Source organism: Parasteatoda tepidariorum, chromosome 7 (assembly GCF_043381705.1).
Source record: "Parasteatoda tepidariorum isolate YZ-2023 chromosome 7, CAS_Ptep_4.0, whole genome shotgun sequence".
Classification (NCBI taxonomy): domain Eukaryota; kingdom Metazoa; phylum Arthropoda; class Arachnida; order Araneae; family Theridiidae; genus Parasteatoda; species Parasteatoda tepidariorum.
In genome coordinates, this window is record NC_092210.1 from 68,379,823 (window position 1) to 68,386,019 (window position 6,197).

At 27.0% G+C, this 6,197-nt stretch overlaps 1 long non-coding RNA gene across 1 annotated transcript; it reads right to left on the reverse strand.

Annotated features, from left to right (window-relative positions):
- Positions 1-256: 256 nt before the first annotated feature.
- On the reverse strand, positions 257-4,118 carry LOC107438806 (uncharacterized). Its single transcript, XR_006224907.2, has 4 exons — positions 4,105-4,118; positions 2,485-2,505; positions 1,207-1,224; positions 257-282 (listed from the first exon to the last, which is right to left on the reverse strand). It is a non-coding gene; the product is annotated as an uncharacterized lncRNA (long non-coding RNA).
- Between the last annotated feature and the right edge of the window lie 2,079 nt (positions 4,119-6,197).

Genomic DNA, 6,197 nt, shown 5'->3' on the forward strand with positions numbered 1-6,197 from the left:
TGTAAAATATAAACATATTAAATAATAAGATTATAGTAAAATNATCTAATATTAGGATATATATAGCATTTCATTTTCTCTTTTAATTCCCTCGTTTGTCGTTAACTGCATGCGTTATGTTTAACTTTGAAAAATACGTTGTATACCTTATAAGCAATTTGCATACCCAAGTATTTTACCGAATTTGTGTATTATTATAAGATCTTTCTTAGATGTATGAAGTCAATCAACAAGTATATGTAATTTTTTATAACTTACCATAATTAGGTCCTTTCGTTACCGCTAGAAGATAAAATTCTTTTGTTAATTTTTGCAAATCTAAATTTATGTTTCGACAGTAACAACTCAAATGGCTTCAGGAAAATGTTTATTTATTTCCGTTTCAAACGCTATGAATATTTTCACACTGAAAATAATTCTCACAGATTTGATTCTGCTGCGCATTTCTAACTCAACGAAATTACATAGAAACATTTCTAAATTCAGAAGAGAAATTTTAAATATTTATTTCGCATTATGTTTGTAAAAATTTATTTTATAATTTTCAAAACGTTTGATAGAAATAAATCGCAAAATAGTTTTCTCACGCTAGTGACCGTTCAAAATTTTCTTATTCAACTCACCAAAAACATAAAATTTAAGAATTAAAAAAACATCTCATACTTTTTAACTAAATTTCACGGAATTCTATGAAGTTATAATATCTATGATAAAAAGTCATTATTTCAAAGCAATGCGCATAAAATCAACAACTGAACGTTGGAGATAATGGAACAGAAACTGAAATTTAAATTAGCTAATCTAAAGCTAACAATTACTTATTCCATTGAATCATTTTCTACCGGAATAATTTCTATTTTGAAAATAAGCTTGACTTTGGGAAAATCTCAAAAGCACATAAATTTTTAACATTGACATCAATGACATTTAGTTTTTAAATTTACGGTAACAGACTACGAACAATAAGATGCAGATTAAATCTGTCCGGGTGATTAGATTAAAAGAAAATGTTAAAAAATATGCATATGAAAATTGTTAATGAAAAACAACTCAATATTTCTTCTTCTTTCAATAAAATATGGACTCTGAAAAATAAAAAAAATGCTAGTATAAGTTTAGAGTATAATTTAAAGCATTATGTGTTCAAAATACTTTAAGCAAGTTTGCTTATCCTTACAAAAAATATTTCGATTAATTACTTACTACGTATTCGAACTTTGTAAACTAGAAAAGAAATCAATTATATATAAAAAAAAACAATACAATGTACTAAAAAAATAAAATGACTAATTTTTCAATGACTGAATATAACAGATTTCCTATTTAGCAGAGAAATTTTTTCTTTGCTGGTTGCAATGAAAACAGAAAAAAAATCATGATTAATTAATTTTTTAAAAAATATAATAAATTTAAGAATTGTAGACATTTTCAATAAAATGAGTTTTAGAAGTTATGAGCATTATTTGCAAAATTTTATAAACATATAAAATTTTAAAATTATCAATTTTTGGTTTCAGTTGCTATAATAAAGTTGAATAATGCTTAAATAATTTAATGTAGGATAATTTTGCATTTTTTACTCCTTTCCATTTGTTTAATAATAAACATATGCCTACTTTATATAATTTGTACCTGATAGCATTTTTCTAAGAAATTGAAAACTACATTAGTTTACGTTTTGGTATTCACTATCTACTAATATGTATTTGGACACGTGTGACTGGAAAGAAAAGCAAGCTTTATTCATAATCAATAGTTGGTAGAGCCCCCACGAGAGGCAATTACAAGCGTGAACTTTCAGAGGCATACTTACCACGAGTCCTTGTGTGACGGCTAGCGGCATTTTCTTCCATTCGGCTTGGAGAAGATATGTAAGCTCCTTCACCAATTTTGGACGGGTAGTACACACCATAATTCGGCGATCCAACTCGTCCCAGAGCTTCTCGATAGGGTTCAAGTCTGGTGTCTGGGCAAGCCAGTCCATTCGATGAACATCATTGGCACCATACCAAGGCTTGGTATGGTGCCAATGGGGCTCCTCGCAACATGGCAGCTGGCATTGTGGTCCTGGAAGTAACAAGGGTTCACCCCGTAAAACAAACACAACGTAGGAAGCACGTTGTAATCCAAAATAGCGCTGCCGGCATTCCCATGCCTACTGCACTATTTTGCCGATGCCGATGTTGCTCCCTACACGATATATACCGGCGTAGGGCGTGACGTATCTCAAGACCGCAGATATAGTCATTTGCATAGGTGTCCAAATACTTATTGGCAGATAGTGTATAATCTGAAATATCACTAATCATAATTTTTTAAATCAAAATCTGCCTGAATTTGTGAGCAATCAATGTGTAGGAGTAATAAATTTTTTTCTTTGGTAATTTATATCTTTAAACAGTAAAATAACTAATGAAATATTTAAAGGAAATTTAGAAATCTGGGAAATGCGCTTTAAAATGTCGATTGTTTCGACATACTTACCGCGTGTAACAAGTTGTCCCGCTGTAAAATAAATAAATAAATACATAATATCATAAATAAATAAATCATAAATAATATCATACATTAATAAATAATAAATAAATAAGCAAAATCATTTAAAGATACTTTAAAGTTTTACATGACAAAAAGAACATAAAAAATAGAGAATAACTTGAAAACATGATTTAAATTCGTTTTAAAATCAAATATCTTATAGCAAAAAATTTACAAAATTCATTTCGATTAAAATTCGAAAATATAATTTTGTTTCATACCATTGTTATAGGACTCCAAGTATTTTGTAGTAAAGATACATAGAAAGTATTAAAATGCGTTTCCTTATGACTGTACACTTCAAAACATGATAGATGGAATTGAAAAAAAATTGGAAACGAAATGTTAAGTTATATGTAATCTCAAAATGAATTTATACACTGAAAATATATACACTTTACACCATCCAAATGAAATTATGGTATAAATTTCTGTCACTTTGAATGCATCAATTGCAAAATTAATTTCTGCTTTAAAATTTTATGTTGTAATTTTTACAATAATATTTATTTAGTAAGAGTGATTCAGTGATTTTACGGTAATTAATGTAATTAATGCTGTAAAATGTTACGTTATAATTTTTACAATAATAATTATTTAATAGTGATTCAGTGATTTTACGGTAATAATTTTAAAAATTACGGTGTATCAGATGTTTGGAGCCGTAACATAATCCGGAAAAACGGATTTTACGGTAAAACTGATACTTGAGCCGGAATTCTGGACAGTGTGTCCTTTGTTAGATGACATAGTTGGCATCTGAAATGTTGCATACACTTCAGAGTAGTTTTAATGGTATTTTAGTTATAGTTTCTTACATTAATTTAACAAAAGAACACGATTTTTTATACAAACTGAGTTTCTGAAACAGCGTTTCATTAACCTTAATTATGCAAAGTCAACGAGGAGGACAGCTAATTAAAAATTGAGAGATGCATGCAAAAAATGCCAATTCGGTGAGAAAACTTGAAGCAGAGTAAAAGGAAAGATTTGTAGTACCAAGATGCATCGTTGTTCATTAAAACTAATTGTCAAATATTCATGCAATTGATACTTATTTCCAAAATGGCACTTTATCTTAGTTGTATTATTAAACTTGGGTTTATTTTTCTTTTTTTTTCTGTCACATGAGATTTTTCAATGAATCTTAAATATTTCGGCATTGTTTATTTCAAATTTGAAATCCGTTACTTTCACCTATCTACAGTTTTGTTAAAGAGGTTTTTTAATGAATCTTGGACATTTTGGCGTTGCTAATCTGAAATCTGTTACTCTCATCTATCTACAGTTTTTTTTAATAACGTTTTAAGAAATAATAATACAGATTACTTTTACTTTATTTACAGAATACGGATTACTTTTTAAATAATAATTAAAAATAGCAATCTTCAGTTTTAAAAACAAAAATTATTTGCAAATTTGAAAAATTCAACCCCGAGAAAGGCGAGATGAAATATTTGTAAAAAAGCAACAAAAAAAATTTTTTTTTCCTGAGTCATCAATGAAATTCATTTTACCCTAGAAAGAGCTAGATCTAAATTCGACAATACAAAAAAGAACACTTACTGACTCTGTGAACTGAAAAAAAATTTCAGAAATTGAATGAGACATATAACTAAAGAGTAACAACAGAATAAACTAAGAGAATATTCAAACTCAATGTATTGATTTTTTTATGGACTTCCCCATGCTTAAAAAAATAACTGATCACCAAAGTATTAGCTATCTAATATTAGGCTAACATTTCTAATTAAACTAATATCTTTATTTTGTGGTCATTTTGATAATTTGATATTTTTTTAACTCGATAAAATCTGTTATTACTTAAGTAGTATTTATTTTACTGATGATCTCTTTTATGCATTTTCAAGATATTTACCACCAAATGAAATAAAATATTTGTTTTGCAATAACCAGTGATTTATAAGTATTTCTTAAAGGGAAATCAAATAAATTTTTAGCGGTGCAAAAACTATTATTATAAATTATTGAACAAATTTCTTATTTCAAATAAATAGTGTAAAGCTGTTTTTATATATGATCACAATAATGCTAAAAATTCCTTTTAATTAATTTTCAATGAACTTAAGCATCCTTATATCAGAAAATAAAAAGGCCTTTTTAAGTGAGTACTTACCACCCGCTGTAAATATAAATTTACAATCAAAAATACATTCATTTATTTAATAATTTAGACATTAGTTGTATATTTGTTACATCATATTTTAGATTTCTACTTACGTTCGGGGCGTGCACTAACTAAAAGAGACAAGCAATATTTTCAACAGTATTACTTTTTTCTACTCAAATTTAAAAACAATTCCTTTTTTAATCTTAAAACCAGTCAAATATTATTTTATATGTTATGGAGCCTTTTATTTTTTGAAACTTAATAACAGGGAAAATACAATGCAAATACAAATTACTGAGAGATGTTTGTTAGCATAATACAAGTATCGAATTATCTTTTATTTCCCTGTATTAAATTTTCTTTTATAGCTCAGATGGAAAAAACATTCATCAAATTTCAAAATTTAAATCATCAAGTTACAAAATATGCAATTAGAAACTCCATACATTTTTTTACATTCGCTAAAACAAATTGAGAAAAGTAGTAGTTTTCTCTGAAATCTGCTTCATATCTTAAACTTTTGAAAAAAATATATATATTTTAATGATGCATTGTAACAAATTTTCAGTAAATTTATCAAGCAGGATAAAGTGCAGTGGTACATTTATCAAGCATTGGAATATAGTGCAGTGACTGGTATGAAAAAGGGTTAGCTTAATTTTTTTCTATTTAAAATGCTATAAGAGGCTTTAAAATAACGAAAGAATATGGATTTAAAATAATTTTCAAATTAGTTTATTCGGGTAATTAATCCGTGTTTTATGGATTAATAACAATTAGCCATTATTTTGATAAAAAATAGCAATAAGCTATTATTTTGATAGCAAATAACTATTAGTTATTGTTTATATAGAGAAGAACAATTAAGTAGTTATAATAAGATCGTGTTTGCTTTCCTATAGTAGAAAATTGTAAAAGCTTTGCGCGAAAACTATATGACTTGAAATTATGAAAATTTGTTAATAATAGATGAAATAACATTAGATGTTTAGTTTGAAGATAATTAATTGTTAAACTCGCAATAGAAAAACACTGCGTAGATTACTCTGCAGTCCTTAGAATCGCAATTACAAAGTACTGAAAAAGTCATTCATTCTAATTTTTAAATATAACGCCATTTTTCTTTTCTTTTGAAAATCTAGTTTTGTACGCATGTCATCTGTATTCTAGGTTATTTTTCATATTCTTTTGTTACTTTTACTGTTTTGCTGAAATAATGAATATATATCCCTCCTTGTAATGTCCATTGTAGAAAAATATTTCTTATGTGAATATTTCTTATGTGTATTATGAGCATACTTTGGTCCTGATGTCAAAAGTAATAAAAATTGAATAAATGTAATAAAAACAATAAGAAAATGAGAGATTAGAAATTGCTTGATGTAAGCATTAACATTTGCATTGATTTTTTAAAAAAAATACTGATTGCTGATACTGATGACTTTATAAATGATGTAAAAACTGCTACCAAAAGTTATTCGATATTAGATTACATTTTTATATTGTTAACATGCAAAATCACTTCGTA